This window comes from Rattus norvegicus, chromosome 5, assembly GCF_036323735.1.
Source record: "Rattus norvegicus strain BN/NHsdMcwi chromosome 5, GRCr8, whole genome shotgun sequence".
Taxonomy (NCBI): domain Eukaryota; kingdom Metazoa; phylum Chordata; class Mammalia; order Rodentia; family Muridae; genus Rattus; species Rattus norvegicus.
The window spans coordinates 23,665,627-23,682,629 of record NC_086023.1 but is presented as its reverse complement, the minus strand read 5'-3'; the positions used below and the strand labels follow the sequence as shown (position 1 = coordinate 23,682,629).

The 17,003-nt window shown below is 41.7% G+C and overlaps 1 protein-coding gene across 7 annotated transcripts in view; it reads right to left on the bottom strand.

Annotated features, from left to right (window-relative positions):
* Positions 1–17,003, bottom strand: part of Fam110b (family with sequence similarity 110, member B) — a 140,096-nt gene that overhangs the window by 44,559 nt on the left and 78,534 nt on the right. For 2 of the 7 annotated variants that reach the window (XM_039110532.2, XM_039110534.2), the window contains exons 2-3: positions 15,805–15,891; positions 6,411–6,522 (exon numbers count right to left, since the gene is read on the bottom strand). The exons of 2 other annotated variants lie outside the window; for them this stretch is intronic. The gene's annotated coding sequence lies outside the window, so the exon portion shown is untranslated. Of the gene's footprint in view, positions 1–6,410; positions 6,590–15,804; positions 15,892–17,003 lie in introns of all 7 variants that reach the window. 3 more of the 7 variants (XM_006237840.5, XM_006237839.5, XM_063288186.1) reach the window with 2 other exon arrangements.

Here is a 17,003-nt window from a genome sequence, read left to right as displayed (position 1 = left end):
ATAAGAATCTGAAAACGAATCCATTCTCTCACATCCAAGAAAATCAGGTAGAAAATGATAGCAGACACTGGGTTCTTCATATACACCATCTCTCTTGAACCACACAACCCGGGGGAAATTGAGGAAGGATGACTACAGTGAAGCAGCTTGCCTGATCGGCCAGTCATGAGGCAGCCGAGCTGTGACACCCAATCTTTGTCTTTCAATGGACGGTTTCCTCTCAGGTGCTCTAAACCAACCCCTAACATCATTATCATATATAAAGGCATCCTTGGGCCCTCATCAGAGACAATTCTGCTTGTGGTTGACCATGACAGACACATAGCTTCTCAACTTGTCAAGGAGCAGAGGGAGAGTAAGCAACTACGGAATGGTGAGTCCTAAGTTAGACATATGCACTGTAGCCCCACTCCAAAGGGTTAGGAATCAGTATAGAGGAGAGGCGGAAATGTAAGAACCAGAGGCAGTGGGCAACCACAAGAAAACAGTGTCTTTTGGCCACACCAGGGTGGGTACACATATGAACTTACAGAGGTTGTGACACTATGTATAAGATCTGTTTAAGCTCAAGCCCATCCAAATCCCAGCATGGCAACTGTGAGCTATTGAAGAGTCAGTTTTCTATAGGAATAGAGCCCCTGATTAATCAACTGTGTTCTAGTGGAAGGCTGCACATCCAAAAATATCTGGGCAGAACAAATTGGCTTAGGTCGGGGAAGAAGATGTAAAGTTGGATAGGAAAGGAAATGGGTAGAGTTGGAGAGGATGAATATGGTCAAAACACATGCATGAAAATCTCAAAGGAGAGGTGCTACCACCACCATCTCCCCAACCATGAACATCAGGTTATTACCATCACCACCACCCCAACCCTGAACACCAGGTTACCTCCACCTCCACCTCCACCACCACCACTACCACCACCACCCCAACCCTGAACACCAGGTTACCTCCACCACCACCATCACCACCACCACTACCACCTCCACCACCTCCACCACCACCACCACCACCACCACCACCACCACCACCACCCCCCCAACCCTGAATACCAGGTTGAAAATGTTTTGTTACTGTTTTTGGAGATAGCAGGTACATCTAGTGTCCCTTTCTATGGTAATTCTAAATTACATGACAAAAAAATATGACCCAATAATATTTTTTTTTGCCAGACACACCTTGAAAGATGATGCCTTAGAAAAGTCAAAGACTGCAATCTGAGTACTCTGAGAAAAGATGTCTCCTAATAGCCTTTCAATTATTTACTTAGCAAATGCATACTGAGGAAGCCCAGGTCACAGCAGAAAAAGCAAGTCAAAGGACAGTTTGGCTTCTATTAAAACTGAGTTCTCACTGAGACAATTAGAGAATGAGAGAAAAAGGGGGAGAGACAGAAAGGAGAAGGGGGAAGAAAGGGAGGGAGGGGAGAGAGTGAATGAGAGAGAATGACAGAAAGAGAAAGAAAGACAGTAAGAGAGAATGAGAGACATAGAAACAGAGAGAGATGGAGAGTTGGGGGTCGGGGGAGAACAGCTTAGGAAAAAGGGGAAAAGGTGAGGGAGAGAGAAAGCAGGAGAGAGAGGGTGTAAACTTCAAAGATAGGCCCAGAAGGAATGACACAGGGCAGAGGAGGTGGGAGAGGGGCCATCTAAGGCAGTGATGCCAGAGATGGTTTTGCAAGAATGCAAGCTTCACCTGAATCCCTGTCCACCTTTGCGGATGTGTGTGGAGGGCCAGGCTTACAAACTGGAGTGATGGAAACCTGAACCATTGTGACTGGTTTTTCAATCTCTATAGCTCCAAGAAGTTAAGGTTTATTATCTAGGGATTTGTTGTCAAAGTTGATTGGTTTGGGAAAGGCCAAGGGTGCTGGAGAAATAAATGACACCCATCAAACATACACTGAACAAACTACAAACTTCTCTGTTCCAGGGTTCATAAATCATGAGAACTGGATAGGTCCATAACAGGAACAAGAGTTTATCTTTGCTATGCAAACTGTTTTAATTCAGTGGGTTTTTTTGTAAGTATTAAGTATTACACTCTATCTTACTGCACTGATGATTACACAACAGGCTTTTCAAAAGCACTGATCTGGTCACACCACAGGTTCTCAGCCTCTCTAAGGTTTAAGGTCCTGGCCTCAGTGACTGTTGAGCGTCCATCTGGGTTTCTGCCACACACACCACACCAGGGGCTTTATGTGAAATATGCAGGTGGATGCAGCCTCTGAGAGGGAGAGGCACCCAAGCTGAGAGCATGAAGACACACTAGTACCATAAGCAAAAAGGGATAATTGCCCAACACATCCTTCCCAGCAGTTAGGAACCTTATCATCCAGTTGTTCGGCACATTTAAAGCATATTCTTAATCAGCTAATTGGGATTTATTTTGAAGGACTAGTAAGACATAGGGAACATTAATATTTTTGACAATCAAATTATATAAAAATGGTTAAGTTCTCTAGCATTGCAACCGAAGTCCACACCAATCTACTTTGCAGATTATTATTTATTTGAAATTTGTAGACAATCTTGTTATTTCCCAATGCTTTTCTTTTCAAGTAGTATCTTTGGTTAAAAATTTTCGAGTTTTGACAATTGTAGGTGCTATTCCTTCAACAGGGTGAGGCAGGGTGGCCGGTGAATTACACCAGCACAGTGGTGGGTTTATTTGTAATCTGGCTTACTTCGCAACTTCATTTAAATGCAAAGACACACTTAAAAAATATTGGTGAAGAACGATTACTGAATTAAACAAGAAGTGATGCAGTGATCTACAGAACGAGTAAAATTAACATTACCTTCGAGATTTTTAAGTTTTAAATGTTGCCTGTTGACCTTGAAAACAGCAAAAGTATTAGTCGTCTCTTGCTGCAGCTCCCTGTATGGCTCTGTTGTCTCCCCAGGGACTCAAAGGATCCTGTGTTCCATGATTCTCAATGAGGCAGTGGCTACTGCCTCTTGGCTCCCAGTGTAGACTTGCAGCTTACAGGAATCAGGAACCAATATGTACAAATAGTGCTTAGGTTCCACATGTCTGTTCAACTTAGAATTATGGCTGCCTTATTGGCTGGAAACATCGTCCACTATAATCAAGTTACAGTGTAGTAGTAAAGTACTAGTGAGAAGTAAATTTTAACAATGTGTATGTATTAAATAACAATAACTGTCTACCTATTAGTGTGGTATAGGTCACTAAACATGCCCAGCAGGGAGAGATCAGAGGAGACACGTATTAAGGAAGCGTGGAGCAGACCTGGAAAGGAAGCCTGCTTTCCCAAGTTTAATGCTATGCTTAATGCTCTATTTATTCGGAACTTAAATTTCTAGTATTTAAAAATCTTGACCACCAGACCTACTTGGTCTGTACAACAAGTTCCAAGACAAACTATGCAAAAAAAAAAAATCTTGACCAGCGTCAGTATCATCTTAAAAATTACATGTAAATGTTAAAGTGCGTCACAATTCATTATCATCTACCACTGAAGACTTCTGTTCAACTCCTGAGATAGTTCTCCTGCCTTCCCATTAAGGAATGAACAATAAAGAAACACTACTGTCAATGAGGAACGTGAAGCTATGTATGCACTCCCAGCACGGACACAGGTGTGATAAATATCACATCTCTCCATAAGCACGTTAGGTTTTAAAGATTAAAAAAAAGCACACACAGTAGAGTTCAACTAACTAACATTACGTTCTTCCAGATGTTCTCCCCAAGACCTAAAGAAGGATGTGGAACTGCTAGTCTCACTGAGACACAGTAATGGGGGAGTCCTCCTGGCATTAGCAAGCCTGCCTTAGTATTGTTAGTAACATCACATTTAATAGCATCCTGATATTTGCAATTTTATATAAATACTTTAAAAAATGAAACCAGAGTCTGATTCTAGATGAATTTTTTTTTTTTCCAAAACTAGTATAAAGTTCAAATCCAGGAACTAGCCAGAAGGGTTTATAAACTAGTAAGTTGTTTCCATGGCAACTGTCTACTTTGCAGTTGAGAGATCGGTTCACATTTATCTTGTATCCCAGAGACCACACAGGGGGAAAAATGATGCCTACATTTTTGGTTTTCAGGGTAAGTACCAGTAATAATTTTGGATAGGATTTTTATTTTTATAAGACTGTCAGATGGGGAAGTTAGCATTAATATTTAAGTTACCTAATCTTAAATATTTCCCTATTCTTTGAACTGCCAAGGCCCATTAGGGAATCAGAAATGTCTTCTTTGGGGTAAGCTGGTGCTACAGTGATGCCTGATAGACAGCTTGATTGGAAATTTCTGTTGTGAAATCTTGGAAGAGAGAGCTGCTGAACCAGAGATGGGACACATGTAATCACATGTACACACATGTAACCTCATGTGTGCTGCAATGAGTGGCCAGTATCCTCTAGGAGCTTCCTGTACTCTAGAGCAATGAGGGACTCATGACAAATGTCTCATAGTGACTGGCACATCCCTCCCCTGACAGAAGGCAGAGTCTACCCTCAGCTGGAAGAAAAGGAGGCAATCGTGCACCCTGGCATGGGAGGGCAGCCTTCATGGCAGACTTCTTCATGGCCAAAGGAAGACGCTGACTCTCCTGTGCTTCAAAAATAACGGCTACTGAGAAACAGATGGGACGACAACCTTGGCTCACACATCACCTTTTGGAGTAACAACACTGCCATTTGGCCCAGGTGCCATGAAATGAAGGGCATGGTGGGTAGATGGCCTCCCTCAGAGGGAAGGGGCAGCTGTGCCCTCAAAGCGCACCTATCTCGAGGAGAAGACAGTATCCCAGGGGAGAACCCGGGTTCTAGTTTTCTCATCTGTTGAGAGGGGACATGGTGAAGATTAAGAACATCTTAGCAACGTTTTAAGAAAGGCAATATTAGATGTCTTAATTATAATACTAATATTAATTACTAATAATAATTAGGCAGTATCCCTTCCCAGGCTTTCTGTAGTGTGGGTTGTGCCCACGAGCACACATGCATGCACACATATGGCAGGGCAGGGCAGGGCAGGGAGGGGCCAGGGGTTGACTCATATCCATCTTTATAGGTAATGATATAAAATCACTGAGGGAGCTTAAAGGAATGTTCCAAAGAGCATAAACAACTTAAGCATTTGTTGAGAAGAAAACTAGCAACTTGGGGGTATGCTACCCAACTTCATTGATGTCTGAGGACAGAAAAACATTACACATTTATATAAGGCAACCTTGTCTAAGCAGCTTCATAGTGGGAAAAACTGGGTGTCTGTCTGCCTCTGTTTCTGTGGGGGATCAATCCAAGTACCTTATGCATGCTAGCCCAACTCTAGCATTGAGCTGTATCCTAGTCCTAGAAATGCTTTCTTCTAAAAGTCATCTTATGTTCTAGAGTAAATATAGAATTATTTAAACTACTGTCATGAATAACTCAGACCCCATACTATTTTCAAAGCCTATGTATAAGGTATGCACAATGTTTAGTTTTCTCTCAGTGAGTGCCTTTTCATACTGTCATAAAGTTGAGCTTTATTTTTGTTTAAGGTTTATTTACCACAGCAAATTTAATCCTAAAGCAAAATCACAGCCTGTACTGGGGAAGAATCAAAGAGAAAGAAAAGCCTTTTTGATATTTAGTAGAAGGCAATGGCTGTGAGTTCGGATGCCATTGTTCATTTCTGTGAGGAGTGAGTCCAACCAGGCCCTCGTAAATACATTTAGCCGTAAGGCAAAGTCAGCGTGACATGAAGACACTGGATATACAAAGCACAATGAAGAATGGCAGCCACTGGATAAAAGCATCAGCCATCTCCCTTTAGGTCCTCAATGCAAATAGCAAAGTTCAGAAAGAACCTCAACTTCCTCAGTACCGTAGAAATAACAGCCTCAACACAGACGACCTTCAAGTGACTAAATGCTTTATGGTCCTCTTATCCTAACATCCCCTGGTTCCAGTAGACAATGCAAGGAGCTGCCTGTGACGGGCAGTATTAGGACCCCATAGTAGATGTGAGATAAAACCGCTCAGCTATGGAGGTTTTTATTTCAGCTCCTCTGTCCTTTGTTGGGTCGTTTGATTGTCCTCCTAAAACTTCAAAGCCGTACTGTGAATTGTTACCGCTACTCACGGAATATTCATGGCATTGGTTTCTTGTGCTGTCAGAGGAAGTATTTATGCACAGTAGAGTATAAAATTGCTGCAACAGCAAAAATGCCATAGATTTACAAGGGATCTTGGTTAAGAGGCAGCCAATGAGCACGTGTTCACCTCTAATCCAAAGGCCAAGGTCAGAAGAAGAAAAACTGTCAAGGGCAGTTGACCTTGGCCAATAGCTCTTTTTTTTTTTTTTTTTTTTTTTTTGGAAAGCTGCAAATTCATATTCCACTAATAACAACTGGCTCATGCCTGTATTGCTTTCCCTAGTTTTACCTTTGTGCTGGCTCGTCAAGAATGAAATCATCTTTCCGAGATAATGTTCAGTTTCCTTCCTAGGTCCACATGCATTCCAGTGCAGGTCATCAATCAGCAATCAGAAAGCTTTCTAAAGATCGGGAAATGAGGTAACTATCACTTGGTTTATTACATTAAGCATCCGTATTCAGAATCTCCTGTAACAAGAACCAAAAACAATCCCTGTACCCAAACCTCTTCCAGGAATGAAGGGAACACAGAGAACGTTTTATAGTAAGGAAGTGGAATTCACACTTCAGCATTTCACCATGAAAGACAGTTATGTCTAGAAACATCGTTTTATTGTAGGAGTTATAAAGTAGATGTATGACTTTCAACACCATTTGGAACTGGGAATTTATCAGATCAGTCAAACAATGTTCATGGCTGAGGAATACTGGGGAAAAAGACTGCTTTAGCTAGACTCACTGGATGTACTCATACACACCTTAAAGGGAGATTTTAAAAAGGAGCTAAATTATGGTCATTCCTTACGCTTAATTATGAAATAGATATAATCTGAACATATTAGAACAGGAATAAATTTTGGCATAATCTACGCATTGATTAAAATACTTAAAATTTTCTTTAGCTCTATTTATTTGGCATCCCTTTAAGGCAAAGACTGTAGGTTCTACAGACTAAGTACTAGGTGTTAGGGAATAGTATGTCTGGAAAAGACTCTCGACCTTGGCCAATAGCCATTTTTTGAAAAGTTCCAAATTAATTTTAGGAGCCAAATCATACTCCACTGATAACAACTGTCTCATGCCTGTATTGGATTTCACTGATTTTACCTTTGAGCTGGCTCCTAACAAGCTGCGGATGTAATAACTTGGTGCTGAGTGAACTTTAAAGTGGTTTTGTTTTAGCTGTAGGTTTCTCTAGCGCAGCAGTTCTCAACCTGTGGGTCACAACCCATTGGGAGTTGCATATCAGATATCCTGAATATCAGTTATTTATATTATGATACTTAACGCTAGCACAATTGCAATTATGAGGTAGCAAAGAAGCATTTTTATGATGGTGGTCACCACAGCATGAGGAACTGTATGAGTCACAAGTATTAGGAAGGTTGAGAACCACTGCACTAGAACCTAGATGACATGAAAAATTAGTGTGTAACATAGACTGATGCAGAATAATTTGGGCTGGAGGAGCCCTAAATATTACTTTGAATTCCCTAACTCTTTACTCTGGTATTCTGGGTCTACCAATCACCAGCATGTAATTCATCAGTTCTCTTGGTGAGCAGGCACAGCTCTGGACCCAGGTGTCTAGTTGTGGAGCTGGGGTGAACATGGAAATAGATGGGCTTATAGCTTAGCTTTTCTACTTATGACCCATGCAACCACCTCATCTACAAAGCAGAGATGCCCTACATCTCACCACTCAAGGCTACTGAATAGAAGTGCTTTGTGAAATGTACAAGCCTATGACAAAAAGTGTCTCCTTTGTTGGCAGCCTCAAACCAGAAAGCCTAGATGAAGTCAGGTAATCTGAACTCCAGAGAGCTATGTAGCACTGCCATGGACACAGAGGACATAAACATGGTCTCTCTGAGAAGAATATGTAGCAAGCAAGCCTAATAAATGGGGAGCCATGTCTTGGTCCCCAGTATTAAGAGGTTCAGGTCACCGACAACTCCCACTTAAGGAGAGGAAGGCACTGGGGTCCTTGGCAAGGTCACATTCCTAATGGTCTCTTTCCCTCACACTAGGGTCCCCTTCCTCAAGGACCTATCAGCTCCTCATAGCCCACCACAGTCTGGGGAGCAAACCTCAATACATAGACTCTTAATATTCAAACTATGGCATTTGCTGTCCAAACTATGACAGTCAATATCTGTAGCAAGTTTCTTAGTTCAGAAAAACCTTCCTCAAATCTGATCTTATGAAACAACATGGGTTCCAAGTCAGTGGGAAAGGCCATACTTTATGATGTGTGATGAGACAGGACCTCTCCCAATCTACAGTTAGACAGCAACTGTGGAACTTGGACTGGCCACAAATAATCCAATCTGATTATTTTTGCGTCCTATTAAGCTGAAACTTTTGCATCCATAGTAAATAGCCAACTGGACCTTAAAAATTACATCTGTAGATTAGCTGAATTCTGAAACAAAAACCATTTATGAATTCAGTCGAGCCTACATTCAGAGTCTCCCCACCGCTCCCACTTTCCAGTGCTGACACTCAATCCAAGAGTCCTGCAAACACTAGACAAGGGACACCAGGAACAAGCATTGTTGTTGACACTTGGGCTGAAATTGCTCCATTTGACTTGTTTAAAGGTTAATCCCAAGTCATACATATCGATTTTATTTTAAAGTAAATTTCGTTGTATATGTTGGAGGTATACAACATGATGCTATCAGATGCACAGCACTATCAATATGGTGATTGTCCTGAGGCAAATAAACAGATCCGTTGATCCATCATCATATAGTCCTCCTATAGTCACTCTTTGTGTGTGCGTGTGTTCACGCGCATGCGCTCACATACACACACACACACACACACACACACACACACACACACACACACACGCAAATGCGCTTTAATTCCTGTGGGGAAAACAGCCAAAACACATTTAATTGACTATCATATTGGTATATTGTTATAAACTTGGATGGTATATTGTTATAAACTCCAGCCTTCAAAACTATACATTATATCTGATGGACAAACACCTATAATCATACAGGGTTTCTGGTTTTGTTTATTTTATTTTTGTTTCAGATATCATTTTCCCCTCTCTTCCCACCAGTGAATTGGGTGCCCCTCCTCCCCTGACATCACTGGGCTGGCAATGTGAGCTCCGGGCTGTGGATTTTACTCAAGATGCTACTGTCAGAGACTGAGGGAGACAACAGAGAAACAGCACCCTCTCTTCCTGAATCAGTCCTATTAACATTTTAAGTCCTGTTTACTAAGACAATTTGTTAAATTTACTTTAAGCCAGACCCAACTAAATGCTTTCCTTTATAAGAGTTGCCATGGTCCTGGTTTCTCTCCACAGGAATAGAAACCATAACTTAGTTCTTAAATGTCCGTTATAGATTGGTGTCTTAATGAACATAATTAAAACCAACTTGTTACTCTTAATCTGTCTATCATCTACGAGAATGCTTCAGAAGAAATGCACTATTATGCTGGACGGATCATGATCAGTACCCTGTGTGTACTCACACACTAACAAATGCTCAGGACGAGGCCTGCACATTCTCTCAGGGGCCTCTGAGCACACAGAATGATACCTTGAGCAGGTACAAATGTAGGTCTTGGAAGACTTCCCAGGGGAGGGAAGTATGAGGTAGAACGTTCCTCCCAAAGTGGGCCTGACCCTGGCTCAGGTCCTACTTGCAGCTCTCTTGGCTGTCAGGAGTCTCTGTGATTTCCAGAGGTCATGATATTATTATCCCCCAGTTATGTTCCCTATATTACGTTCGTTAAGATACAAACCTATTATGGACATTTCAGAACTAAGTTAGGGTTTCCATTGCTGTGGAGAGATTCTATGACCATGGCAACTCTTACAAAGGAAAACATCTAATTAGGGCTGCCTTACAATTCAGAGGCTTAGTCCATTGTCATCAATCATGGCAGGAAGCATGGAGGCATAAAAACAAACATGGTACTGGAGAGGTAGTTGTGAGTTCTACATCCAGATCAGTAGGCAGAGAGTGAAACTGGGGCTGGCTTGAACTTCTGAAACATCAAAGCTCCCCTCAACCCCCCAGTGACACAGTTCCTCCAACAAGACCACACCTACTTCAACAAGGCCACAGCTCCTAATAGTGCCACTCCCTATGAACCTATGAGGGCAATTTTCATTCAGACTGCCACAAAAACTGACAGCAGCTCTAATTCTGTACTGCTGAATAAAATTTCAAGTAGGGCTTCAGAGCTGAAAATGCAAACTTATTCAGTCCTCTTCAGCAGGCTGATAACACTCACAGGACACTGTGGTGCTGGAGGATTCAAAAGTTGTTAGGATTTTTAGCCAAACCCACAGAATGAGAAGAATGCCATGCTTGCTTACATTTGTACATATTTTTGACCTGACATTTGTGGTTTTAAAGGAAAACTTGAAATGATTATATCATATAGGTTGAGAAAAAGCATAAAAAAGCTTAAAGAAAGTACTAATTTCAGAAACAGACATAGACAGTGCTACCACACACAGTACTAACTGTACATCCCAGAGGCCCATTTACGAATGTTGGTCCTAGATTGGCACTCTTGGAAGTGCTTGGGACCTTTGGTAGGCTGGCTTTAGGTCACAGGGATCAAACCTTGGAGATTATATATTAAATGGCTCTTTTCATTCTGATTTGCGATGTGATGGGTCCTGTAATTCATACGGCCATGATATGCCATCATCTACTGCCCTTACATGAGCTGGAAAGACACAGGTGCTATGCCTTTGGTCTTCCAAAACCATGAGCTAAACAGACTTCTCCCTATGCTATAAGTAGCTCATCTCAAGTATTTTGCTATAGATAGAAAGCTGACCAATCAGCATGTTTTATGTTAAGTTGAAAAGACACTGTGTTGTATGGATTACAGATTTGCTAGGTGGTTAAATATTCTTGGATTTTGGTAACACAGAGGCACATGTGCACGTGCACACATATAAACACACACACACACACACACACACACACACAGAGGATGGGGGGTGTTAATGGGGGAGGGAGAAAGCAGGAAGCAAGAAGCCATCCCTAACTGTAGTGAGGCAGGTAATGCAGAAAAGTGTAACAGATACCGACTTTAGACAAGACTGCAGATATTAGACAAGCGATGGCTCTGTAATATAAATTTGTTAAGACATAGGGTAGCTATTAAATAACATGAGCAGGGGAGTGAGACAATAAAAGTTTCCAATTGATAACTGGTCAAGTTTGAGAGTAAAGGCTAAAAGCAGAAAACTGGGATGGGCTAAGTCAGTAATGGAGTTTTCTGGGAAGGAAAGAGGGTCTGCAGAACCTTCTGTCTGAAGGAGCAACACATGAAGATCAGTCACTTAATGAGGCTTGCTCTTTGAAGGTTTTCTCACTACCTGTCCTACAGAACTTTCCTTGTCTGAGAACTTAGCTTTGAGGGTGTCATACAGAGTCAGACCCATTGTTTTTGTTTCTTCTATTGCTGTTTTGACAAAATACCCTGACAAAAGCAACTTAAAGGAAAAGGATTTCTTCTGCCCATCATGGTGGCAGGGGCTGGAATCTTTTCATATAAGGTCTACAATGAAGAACGGACTTCTGTGAATGCATGACTGTGTTCAGATCACCTTCTCCGTTTAATATCCTCCACTGCTCCTTACCCAGGGAAGGATCTCCCAGTGAAGATGGGTCTTCCTCCATCAATTATCTTAATGATAATTACATGGCATGGCCAGATGCCCACCTGCCAGGTGACTCTAGATTCTGCCAAGCTGACAATTGACACATGGCATTTCAAGGCAGGAAGACTTGGAGAATATGTTAGATAAAGACCAGGCATAGAAACAGTGGCGTCCCCTTCACTGACAAAGAAGACCTTCCCAAAGGCAATGGAATACAACCTGTAGAACTGTCAGGCTTTCTGTCCCACGTTCAAGAAGAGTAATGCAACAGAACTGAGTCTTTAATATTTCCTTCTCATGCTATGGGAGAGAGAGAGAGAGAGCAGAGTGGGGAGTATATACACTCTAGTACTTGCCAACTATGTAGTCATTTGTACATGTCTCTCCCTGCACATGTCAGTACATAAAACATTCTTTCCCTCCATACATAGAAATGGCAGTAGACACCTCGGAGGTTTAGAAAAGATAAGCAGCTTTGTATTGCTTGGGACCACTTCATCCGCCATGCCTGCCTTCTTCTCTAATGCACATGCTCTTATAGTTTCGTGCACCAGTTCTTAACTTTAGTCTCCTTATTTCCCTTCTTAAATACATGGAATCATTCTAATACCAAACTACACATCCTTATTTCTCTTTTTATCATTCTATCTCCATTTCCCATTCTATTCCCAATGCCCAAATTCCCACAACCAACTTTTCTATTGTATTTATTACTCCTTTACTGAAGGGAAATCAACTGGTGTCAAGGGTAAACAGCCTTGACATTAGAGCCCTGGGTTCAATTACAAGATTGCCCTTTAGTCTGAGGTTTAACCTCTTTGATCTCTGCTACAGTGTGAATTGGATGTTTGATGTTCCCCACAGGCCTTTGTGTCAAAGGCTTGATTCCCAGGGTATGACACTGGGTAGTGACCAGCTCTATAGTAGGGAGTTAGGCCATCAGAGGAGTATATTTTCAGGGAGCTATAGGAAGCTACTCTTCCTTTCTTCATCTTTTGCTTCTTAGTGATAAAGTGACCATTGGCACTCTTAATTAAAAATAATGGATCTCTCGATCACAGACTGGAACTCCAATCCACTCCAAAAAGTATGCTTTTTCTTTTACATATCAATTACTCCAGGTATCTGGCTATATTGTTGAAGAGCTCATGAATATAGCCCCATTTCCCTTCATCTACACATGAAAAAGACTCTGAGGCTTTTGTTTCAGGGTAGGAGTGAAGGAGAGATGTGGTAGAGTCACCTACGGCAGCACGGTGTCCATTTCCACATTATGGGGTCAAGTGCTGCCTGGCTTTCCTTTCTGGGGATTCTTGCAAAGAATCCAGGGACTCCACTGACCATGATATTATCATGGTCCATTTCTATGAGAGATAATCCTGAATAATTAACAACTGTGGATACAAGACAATACAATTAGTCTACTTGATTAAAATGGCATTTTAAATGTCAGATACATTAATTGGTAATAGTATTGTAATCAATAATTCTTAAACCTCACAAAAATGTGTACTAAATCCTCAAAAATTCAACTTAACATTTTCTGTTCTAAGCAGGAGAAATTTCTTTTAGAGAATGAACTATCTGCCATCTACCGCTTTTTACAGAAACCTTTTCAGAATAATCATCTAAAACCTTAACTGCTTTTCCAAAAGAACGCCCTATCAGTTCCCTCTTGTTATCCGGCTGGCACATGAGCCCCATTACAGTAGCTGACTCGCCCTGCTTCCTGAGGAGACCTTGCTCAAGGTCAGCTGAGAGGGCCCAGGGGGCACTCCACCTGACTGTGCTGGGGAACCTGAGCTCTGAGTCATTCTCTTGGCAAAGAGCTGTTCTGGGAAGAGAAAAGCCAGAGGTGCTGGTGTGAAATGGAGCTGAGTCACCATAGGTAACATGGGCTCTTTAATGGAGGAATCCAAAAAAAAGAGGAAGTTGGAGAAGAACTAACACAGTGTTTGAGTCAGGATGAGTTAACACCAGAAAGTACGCAAGGGCTGTGTTTATTTTTGGTGATTTCTCAAGCATCTAATAGGCATAATGAAAGAATTATAATCTACCCACCAGAAATTTAGAAGACATTAACTTTTCAAGGAGAAACTGACTTTATCAGTTTCTTAAGTTTGATTAAGAAACTAAAAACAAAGTTTGTTTCCTGAAACTGCAGCCTCCTGAGGGCCTCTCATCTTAGTAAGTGGGGCCCTTGTCTCTTTTAAAATGATGTAGGTCACATGCTCAGGGCTTCTCTTGTTCTGGAATAATTAAACTAAAAAGACATTTGAGGAAAAGAGCAGAGTGAGTTCACTTTATTTCCTATCATTTCATGTCTTCATTTCCCTTTTTAGTTTCTACGGACAGGGAGCCATTTCAAACACCCAGTGTCTATTCTAAACCAACGTCATTCTAAGTGCACTGGTGATATGAATACATATATAACCATAGGGATGCAAACCTATATAATGCGCTAGATTAGACAGGAACAGAGGTTAAGGACCATCGAGAAGCAAAATAAAATTGGTAGATAACATACAGACTCCTTATGTTTCTTACAGCACTTAAAGAACGTTTGTATGTCACTTATGAAAAAACTGCAAAGAATTACGAAAACAACTCTAAGTGATTTTTACACACTGACCTGAGCCTACCAGAATTAACCAGAGGTAAGGCCAAGAATTGGTGTACATAGTTCAGCTGATACTTGGATAAATGACATTGCTCAATCTTTCTAACCATCCAAACACAGAATCTAGATCAGTAGCTCTGAAAAAGTGCCACATAATTACTTAGGCCCAGGAAGGTAATAAACTGCCATGGCTGGATACAAAGAAAAGAACCTCCTCTCTTGTGCTAACGCTATACCAAATACTTTCCTCCCCTACCTGTATCTGGATACCTCATCAATATCTCTATTGACTTCCTGTTACTCTCACTTGGCATTTGGGATAAGATGGTAGACAGTCAAAGTGATCGGACTAATCCATCTGCCTGGTCAGAGAATGGGAGAGCTGAGGTCTCTTCTGATTCCACAGAGCTCCCTGGTTATTTTCTTGCCTCTAGGGACATAAGCACAGATGTTCCAAGCAGGTACCTGTTGAACATACACATTATGTAGGCATATATGAGAACAGGAGTAGAAGGATCACGACAGGGGCTGAAGCTGAAACATCATGGCTTGTGCCAAAGCTCTCAGGCTTAGCATTCTAACTCAGAAGACCCCACAGTAATGGATTTACTAGGATGCTTATGCCTCCTAGAACAGTGATTCTCAACTTTCCCAATGCTAGGGTGACCTCCCCAAATAATAAAATTATCTCACAGAATACAACTAGAGAGGTAGGTCCTCTTTCTCTAACCCTTCCTAACATTTTTGTTTGATAACATTGAGCTCTCTGTCCTTCTAGAAAGGGAACCATTTGCTTCCTATCTAGCCACTGTTTATCTCCTTCCTCAGCCTATCCTTGGGTAAATGGGTCTGACAAGGAGAGGAGAACCAGAAAGATTTCTGTGTTGTCTCTGTTTGTGGAAGAGAAAAGAAAGACCTGGGGAGGTCTGGCTGTGTATTGAGAATTGAACTTAGCCTCTGTCCTCATCACTCTGATTCTCATGATGGCCATCACCAAAGCCTTCTACATGATCTCCCAGGATCCACATCCTCATCTCCCCCCAATCTCAGATAGCTTTCTTCTCATTCAGAGGCAAAGATCCTCATTTCTTAAGTTGTCTTCAAATCCAGGAACGTAAGTGGAATCTTTTGAATACCTGGGAGGTTAGTGATGAATATTACTGTCCATAACAAATGGCAATTATCAGCACAGATAAAGACAAGAAAGGAGAAAGCTTGGTGACAGCATCTGGGTCATAGCACGGCTTATTTATTTATTTATTTATTTATTTATTTATTTATTTAGTGGCTGAGGGCAAAATACTTAAAGTCCCAGGCTCTTTGTCTTAATATAACAATGCATAGGTTTCAGAGGCAATCAATAACTTCTGCTTAGAGTGCATGAAAGCAAAGGCATACACTTACCTAAAAGGCAAGGAGTATTTTATGGAATGCAGACAGAAGCCAAGGAAAGCCTTCCTTGCTTAAAGCGCTCTCTGCAGCAGGAGGTATCTGAAAAAACAGGAAGAGAAGGCTGCCAGTGTGTTCTTATTTGGCAAAAATAGAGAGAGCATTAAAATGTATTCAGCAAGAGAAAATGGTAATCCCACTAAAATTAGCTAATATATTTAAATACTAGATAGCAGACATGCAAGTAACACAACTGCATTCATTTTTTTTGTGTGTATTTTATTTATAAGGTGCTTCCACATTTCAACCCCTGCTTTAATTTTAGAAAACAATTTAACCCCAAGAACAATTCTACAGAAAGACCAAATGTGAGAGAAATCACATAAGCACAACAATGTCAGCACTGGCTTGTGTAACCGCCCATCGAGCAGGAGACCCAGGCCCACACAAGGGAGGGTAAGCACCAATCAGCAGGCTAGACCAGAGATCCTGGTTGCCACAGGATGTCTGTGCTACAAGTAATATCTTCATTCATTCATTCATTCATTCATTCATTCATTTTGGTCGTTCATTCATTCATTCATTCATTCAGCAAGTACGGACTGAGCACTTTCTATGAGTCAAATACTGTTCAAGGCTCGAGGAGTTTAAGACAAAAAACTGTGAGTTGTTGGAATTTAATTGAGTGAGTAATTGAGGAAGAAAAACCAAAATAAAAAACAGATACCATCAACATCCTGCTCGTATGCGGCACTTAGAAACACCTAATGAGAATATGACAGAGGACCCTAGGGAAGCATGTTCCAGGCAGACGGAAAAGCTAGGGTCCCGAGGCCAACTGGCCTGGCTGTGCAAGGAACTCGAAGGCCATAAGGAGGGGAGTGTGACTCAGCTGGGTGGGAGGGGTGACCAGTGTAAGTGTGCGGCACATATAGGAAGCTGGTAAAAGGCAGAACCTTGGAGAATGTTTACTTAGAAGGCAGGATGGCAAGGAGCAGACACACCAGGCCTAAGACAGCATGGCTTCCCCGTGGCTTCTCCAGGTCATGAGTGCTTGCTGCTGGCGGCCCAGGCTAGTGTAAAGAAGGAGCCGCCTTGCCGACTCAGCCAGTGTGGCGGCGCCAGGACAGTAATAAGTAGAGGCTACTGACTTAAAGGTTTAAAAAAGAAAGCATAAAGGGAAAGCACGCAAAGAGGCGTTCTCAGGTTCCTTG